Raw genomic sequence first — 8,931 nt, 5'->3', positions numbered from 1 at the left:
AAAATGATTTTTGAAATAAAAGCGTATGTGGGGGAACTTTGATTAAGTGAAAAATTTAAGAGAAAATATTTTTTAATCAAAGTTGCTAATTTAGAATAATGAGGGGGTATTTATAGATTTTCTAAAAATTATGATTGTTGGGGACACGCTTGGTATTTTACAAAAGATTAATTATAAATTAATGATGTTTTAGCCCTTAAAAAAATTTCCAACCCAAGAGGTTCAATTGACCAGATTTGAGGTTCGGTCGATCATCTCACTAAGTTCAGTTGACCGAGGCATTTTTGAACTGCAGGTTTGGTCGACCGTCCAAAGGCGATTCTAAACCCTCCAAGGTTTGATCAACCGGATTGAATTTGGTTGACCAAACTTGGGTGTTCAGTCGACCAGGTCACTTTTCTACTATAAGTTCGGTTTACCAAGTCGTTGGAAGATTCCCACATGCCAGTTCGATTGACCAAAGCGTTGACGTTCATTTTGAGGTTGGTCGACCAAGTAGTCAACTTTTTGACCCTAGGTGGTTCGGTCAATCGAAGATTCTTAGTGTGTTTAGATTTGGTCGACTGAACACGTGAAATTTACGCATTTGATTTCTAACCTTCTTTTGAAGTTACCCCCACTCATGTGGATATTACATCTAAGATATACGAGGGTTTTTTCATTCAATATATTGGGACCTATGGTCAGATTAAGGTCATTGAGCTTTTTAATTTGTCCCAAAAATCCAGCGTTGATCGACCGAAGGGTGCCCTACGGTCATTTGGTTCCCTATGGTCAATCTACGGTCATATGAGCATTTAAAACATATCATGCAAGATGTATTGAGTTATTTCAGACCAAAGATATAAGAATTAAATGCAATACAAATTAAAATGAACATCTTCGTCTTTTGCTCTTCAGTCTTCATGGAATACGCCGAATAGAATTAAATGGAATACTGTGTCAGCATCAAAACAGGGATCGTACTCAAAAAGTCAACAATCTCCTCTTTTTTTATGATGATGAATGCACCAGAACAAAATGGGTACGGCCTGAAAAGGCTCCCCCTATGAATATGCATAATTGAAAATATACACAGTAAAGTTCAAGCATATTAATAAAGAATATGATACAAATGATCATGCATTTAATTTTAGCATTAAAGCGCACGCTTAGACAATTTTCCTTATGATTTGCCCCTAACAATTTCCCTATCAGTCATTATCATTTTGCTTAAAAACATTCTCCCCCTTTTGGCATCAGAAAAAAAGGCTAAGCTAAGTAGAAAAGTTTTATCATTTAAAACAAACTTAGCAAAGAGAATTCCCCCCTTTTAAAATAATTTTTATTTTTCTTATTAAAAACTCTCCCTCTTTTTGGCATAAGATTTGGGCATAGAAAATAATTCTTACATTTTCTTGAAAAAATATGACAATAAAGCTCACAACAATATAACTTGTCAATAAGAGATATAAAAGGACCAGGATTATCCACAAACCATGACAATTTAAACATATCATAAGACTCGTGAAAGATTTGAGTTCAACACAAGGGGCATATGATAGCAAATGTAGGTTTGAGCATAAGAGCAGTCTAACTATTTCATATGTATTTCATAAACAATCAATGAACCAGTTATGCAATGCAACACCCTTAAAATATTTCATGAAATAAAATTTTAATATAGAGAAATCACAAGTCATGATAGGCATTTAAGTACACAAGCAAGAAATAAGGCATATTTTATATAAGTTCAATTCTTACTTTTAAATATATATATATATATATATATATATGTGTGTGTGTGTGTGTGTGTGTGTGTATAAATAAATATATATGTATAAAAATATATATCCCCTTATGGTTTTCAATAAACACTGGGGGCGATGCTTGCTCAAAAGGAAACTTTAATTCAAAGAGCAAGCAAGCATAATTTTTTTGGTTTATCATTTAAGCACAAATCACAAGGTACTAGAAAAATGTAGCCACATAGATCTAACGATATTAAAAGAAATCATATGGAAAAACCAAAGACACTGTGGCAAATCAAAAATATTTTCATTTATGATATTCAATAAAAACATTACAGTAAAGCATATGCCACAATGAACTAACACAGATCTAAGCCAAAAATTTGGTAAGCATAACAAGATAGAAAGTTATTTTTAGATATTCCCCCTATTAATTTGACTACGTGCTTAGATACTGTTAGCTACTTATACAAATATTAATTGTGAGAATTCATTAAGTTTTTAACACAGTATAAGTATTGGAACAAATCGGACTCAAAAAGTAGAGACAATAATAGTATAAGTCCATGAAGCTGGTGAGTTATAATCTTTTTTCTAAAGGATGGGGCTTAAACTCCCTGGTATAATCTCAAGCACACATAAGTGCATTTACATCCAAGGATGAATTTCATTTAAGCACACTCCATATGATCCTTCTAAATATTACTTATCATGTAAGACGTAGACACCTATTTTTGCCCTAATCAAATGGAACAAGGGGTCTTTTCTCATTGTATTATTATTATTATTATTACCTTATTTTTATTATTATTATTATCACTATTATATTATTATTATTATTATTATTATTATTACTATGATTTCCATTGTTGTTATTATTATTTTTATTTTTATTTTTATTTTTCACTATTATTATTATTGTTAACTATTTTTCTATATTGATATAAGTAATTTATTATTATTACTATTATTTTATTATTATTATTTATTTTCCTATATTGATATAAGTAATTTATTATTATTGCTATTATTTTATTATTATTATTTTCCTCTATTGTTATAAGTAACTTATTATTATCACTATTATTATTATTATTATTATTATTATTATTATTATTATTTGGCTATTATTATTAATTTTTATTACTCTTACTATTATTATCATTTATTATTATCTTTATTTCTATATTCACTTTATTATTATTTTTACCTTATTATTATTATTATTATTTCCATATTAGTAATTATGCTCATATATATTATTTCCATAAAGGAATAAAAGAAAAAAAATATAATAAAAATACAATAAACCAAAAAAGGAAAAGAGAGGAGTTAGGGTTTCTAAAAATTTTTATAAAATGACCCTTTTCTTCTCTCCCAAAGGAGACAGCCGGGGGGGCGCTGCACACAGCCTGAGGGGCGCACAGCTGCATGCAGAGCAGCCAAAATAAAATTTTTCTGCTTCTTCTTCTAGCCTCTTCTTCTTCTTCCCTCATCCACCACCATTCCTCTCAACTCTCTCATACCATCACACCCGCAAGCCCAGACCCGAGCAGCCCCCTCTCATTCTTTCCCTCTGCTCTGCTGCTGACCACACCTTTCTGCCACAACACCATCTTCTCCGGCCACCGCTGCAACTCTGGCTACCACTCCGTCTATAACCTCCTCTGCTGCAAGTTGCCGCCGAACAGCAGCAACTTGAAGCTCTGCTCCATATTCCGGCCTGCCACATCTCTCTCCCGCGGCTCCGTCACCCTCTTCATGCCGCCATCCATCGAGACACCAACAGGCAGCCGCGCCATCTTCTCCTGCAACTCCAGCATACCAGCCATCTCAGCTAGCCACCCAAAGCAGCAGCAGAACCAGTAGCAACACCAGATCCATCCTCAGTCATCTCCGGCCGCTGCTGCAACACTCCGGCCACTGGCCAGTCCTCCTCGTCACCGTCGCCGTCACCGCCCGGCATCTCCAGATTTCCGACCACCCTCCAACAGCAACCATCCCACGGTGAGTCCCCTGCCTCCCTATACCTGCACACACACACACACACTATACATGGACAGAGCACACACGTACTATCATACACATGCATTTTGTGTTATTTTTATTTACCTATTTTTTTTTATTTATTTTACATCTTTATTTGTTTTGGTATATTTGACACACTAAAATTGTTGTTTATTTTTGCAGGCATACATGTATGTATATATATACGTATGTAGATAGATTCATTCAAGTCTGGATTTTTATTGTGTTTGCCATATATTTTAAAATACTGAATATTATTATTATTTTAGTTGTTCATGTTTGTGCAGGATTTTTTCTTTTTATTGAATTTTATTGTACCTATTTTTTATTCATTTTAGTTTAAAGTGTTTTATGGTATATAATAATGCATTTTAAGGAATAGTTGTTTTTACAGTTCCTATTCATGTTAATATTTTTACTTTATTTTGTTATTATGGTAGCAGTTTTATTAACTTGTCTCAATATTTAAAGTGTAAATTTTTTTGACATATAATATTATTTGGGGGATATTTTTATATAATATTTGTTAGTATCTAGGTTTATGTCTTTTATGTAGAGTTTTCATTATCAATGTATATTCAAGCTTAATTACTTTGAGTTATTATTGGTGTTATGTGCATATTTAAAGTGGTCATCGTGATTGTTAAATTTAACGTTCATATTAGGTTTTTTTCTTTATCATCTTTGTTATATGTAATATTCATATTTAGGGTTTGTCATTGAGGTTATTGTGGCTTATTCAATGCATATTTGTTCATATTTAGGGTTTGATACTTTGTTGTTACATTGTACATTAGGGTTTCAGTCTATCATTCTCATTAGTAATATGATAGTTTGTTATTAAGGTATTATTGTAAGTATTATTTATTATGGTAGTTTATTATTAAGGTATCATTATTATGTAGAAATTTACTATTGGATATATAATATTTACGTGGTTTAATGTGGTGTATTAGTGGTATATTTTCCCTTTCTATTTAGTCATTTGAAATTTTGGTGAAATCTAAAAATATAAAAAAATAAAAAAAATAAAGGAGAAAATTCTTAGAATATTTTGATTTGACTTTCACTTATTATCTCTTGTTATTTCAAAATTCAGCAAAATGTGAAAGAAAATATAAAAATCAGAAAAGTAGATAAAGTCAAGAAAAATACTTCGAAACTTAAAAATCATTTTTTTTTTTAGATCTAAAAACCTCCCAACTAGTATTTTAATACTTAGAAAAACCCTAGGAGATTTCCAAAATTTGGGAGTGTATTTTGTAAATTATCTTCGATTTTATCCCTATGATTTTATTGCGGGGGTATGAGCCTTCGGGCATCACGTACCCTAAGCTCTGAGGGAATATATATGTATATATTATATTTAGTTATTTATTTATTTATATATTTTTCATGTGTGTTTATAAATTCATAAAAGAAGTAGTTTAAAGACTTTTTAAATTAACTTAGGGATAATTCTAAATTAATTAGGTACCGTTCGTAAGAACGGGTGCGTAGGGGGTGCTCGTACCTTCCCCTCGCATAACCGAACTCCCGACCCCAGTTCTGGTAATGTAGACCCATTCTACCCCTAACGGGGTAGTAATCATGTGTTCTAACCGCACTAAAAGGTTAGTGGCAACTCCGACATTCATGTTTTTCCTTGAAAATTAAAATTGACTTTTATTTTGCCACCCGGGGCACACGCGCTCCCAGGACGTCGCGACACAAGAGATTATATGCATTAAGTTCTTATTCATTTTTTCCTAAAAGTGGGGTTTAAGCTTCCCTTGTATATTTGCGTGCACACATACTTGCATTATAACTCAAGGATGATAGTCTTTTAAGAACATTCCTCGTATATTCATCTTTTCTAAGAATTTCAGCATGCATTAAATATTAATCATTCAGCATATATGCATGACATACCGCATTTCATTTTAGAAGCACAATAACCAATCAAGACTATACTCAAAGGTGATGCAATAGGGAATTAAAAAGAATAACACAACTCAAAATGCTCAATGAGTGTGTGTAGAATGAATGCTCTCCCTGAGTCATGCGAAATTCTTAGTCACATGGACTTAAAACTTATGGCGTAATTGCTAACCATTTAGGTCCAACATGAAGAACAAAACCTAGGGATTAGGACCAAATGACGTCTATGAACTAGTTCATCCTAAGACACAAAATAAAATAAAATAAAATAAAATAAAATGTGCACATGTTTTTCAATTTATATATAGCATTTAGGATTTAACATGTGCTAACCTATTTAATTAACTAGTATCCTAGGAAATAAACACATAGACTGTGCATGTTTTTTAGTTTCGCATATATTATTTAAAATTTAACATGCACCAGCGGATGGTTCAGCATGCACTTATAACTAAGGATGAAAATTAATATTCTTTTATGATTCACTCATCCTTTCAAAAATATTTTAGCATGCATCAAATTATTATCATAATACAAGGTTTTATTTTTTGGAAAAATTCTACCGAAATTTCGACAGCATTTCGTCTGTAAATTGAATATTTTCCCATTTTTTCATGTACCTAAAACCTGATAGATTCACGCAATCAATTTATAATTCAGCTCAAACATACAAGAACCTATATCCACTATCAGCATGCAATTCACATCACTGCATCCGTCATGCAGGAGGCATTCAATATAGGCATGCATTTCAGTAGACAATCAATGACTCAAAAAACATAAACTATTCATCAAAAAATAAAATCATTACGCAAGTAATGGATAATGGCATTCAGTTCAAAAATATATTAAAAGGAAAAATTATCCATTCATCAGAAGATATAATCATTTAACACAAATGGATATTTGCATTAAGCTCAATAGCAAACTATATCAAAAATATAATCCATCCATCAAATGTAATGAACCCTTGAGTGAAGGATAGATTGTGAGCATTTAGAGTAATAACTACAGATAATTATCCATCAAAGAATTTAAACATCTCACAATATATGGATAGCGATTAGCAGTTCAAAAATAAATTCTTTACTCCCCGTCAGTTATGCAGCATTATAATTTTAATTCAATCAATAATATTGGACATAACTAAGATTTTTTAATATGGGGATGAGCTTATGAGCTTCTTATGAATCTAGGGTTGTATGATATATATACAATATGAATTCCCTAAGCTTCAAATGTGTGTGATGGACAAAACATGTTATTATTCAAGAATTTTAAACTTTAAGCATATACATAGCATCAAGAATCTTTTAATAGATTTAAACATTTTGTCTAATTGAATGAGACTTATTTAATCATGCTTATGAGGTTTGATTTAAGAATTGATAATAATATAAGCATGCACTAGCCAAAATTATCATATATAAACCAATCATAATTATATGTATATATATATATTAAGCTTATATTGGATAAGATCATTAAAACTCATATGTTGGCTAGATTTTCTTAGTGATCTTAGTAGAATAATAGAGTACACTAAAATATTATCTTTTAAGCACTGAACTCTATTTAATCGTTTAAAGCATTTTGATTCCTTATATATATATATATATATGTATATATATATATATAATCTTATGAGTATTAACAAAATATTCTTCTTAAGTGCACCTCATAAGATGGCATGTTATAGTCACAAAATTATCATATGATTTACATAGTAAGAATAAACATAAAACATGCAACATGCGAATCAAGCATCAAATAACGTAGAAGGAGGAAGATATATTTTTCTAGTTTACTCCTTCTTAATAGATTAAGCTCATAGTGGCTTTTACCTCTCTCTCGACATTTCTATATTTTTCAAATATTCCCAAAAACCTTAACACTACAACAAGACATGAACTTTTCAATAACATTAGTAGTTAAGGTAAAGTAAAAGTATGCATACCACTCAAATGATATACATTAAAACACATGTCATGCAAATTCAATTCATTTTCAAATTTTGAGAAATTTACATTTTAAAAACATTTTCAATGGGATATGACATCTTGTACGAAGCACATTCCAAAACCTCCAATCAATCGGTTTTACAACAATATTTTCAATAAACAAATAGTAAAATCTATACAGTGAAAACAATGGAGGATTTGTAAAGTACTAACCCTTAAAGATGGGATACACCAAAAAGTTGAGTCGTTGCGATCTTTAGCATAAGTGACTAAGCCTTTTGCAACAAGGCCTTGATACTAATTTTTGGAATTGGTGTGATCTCAAGAGGGGGGGGGGGGTTGAATTGGGTTTTAAAATAATTTTCGACTAATCTAAACGTTTCGCCGATTCACCACATATCATATCCCATTTTCACGTGTGTATGTAAATTAATAAAACAATGAATGTAGACATACACGTACAGCATATCTCATTTAAATAAAAGTGTGCATTCAAGAAATTAGAACTATGAATAAATAGGCATACACATGCATAATTTAAAGTGCATAAATTAAATGACACAAATAGAGAGATGAACACAATAAAACTTAATAAAACATGCACTCTCTAATATGATATGAAATTAATGTTCAATAGAGTAAGAGTGCTTAAATATATTTAAAACCTAATAAGAAATTTTCTTCAAAAATATATTTCAATAATAATATAAGAGAACCTAGGGTTTTGCTCTTCCAATAATTTTTGCACAAATAATATATATATATATATATATATATATATATGAGAAATATGTTCTCCAACAAAGATTTTTGCAAATAAAAGTGTTTGAAGAATCTGGGATTTTAAGCTCAAGAGTATATGTGCCATAAATACAATTAAAAATAAAAGCCCAAACAAAATACTCTCTTTAAAAAAATATTTCAAAGAATGTAACAAAGAGAGTTGGAGAGTACGAAAAATTTAGCCCCAAAATGATTTTTGAAATAAAAGAGTATGTGGGGGAATTTTGATTAAGTGAAAAATATGAGAGAAAATATTTGTTAATCATAGTTGTTAATCTAGAGTAATGAGGGGGTATTTATAGATTTTCTAAAAATTATGAGCGTTGGGGACACGCTCGGTATTTTGAAAAAGATTAATTATAAATTAATGACGTTTTAGCCTTTAAAAAAATTTCCAACCCAAGAGGTTTGGTCGACCATCTCACTAAGTTCGGTCGACTGGCCATTTTTGAACTATAGGATTGGTCGACCGTCCAAAGGCAATTTTGAACCCTCCGAGGTTTGATCGA

Source organism: Malania oleifera, chromosome 6, assembly GCF_029873635.1.
Source record: "Malania oleifera isolate guangnan ecotype guangnan chromosome 6, ASM2987363v1, whole genome shotgun sequence".
In the NCBI taxonomy this organism is placed as follows: domain Eukaryota; kingdom Viridiplantae; phylum Streptophyta; class Magnoliopsida; order Santalales; family Ximeniaceae; genus Malania; species Malania oleifera.
Note: the sequence above shows the minus strand (reverse complement) of the source record.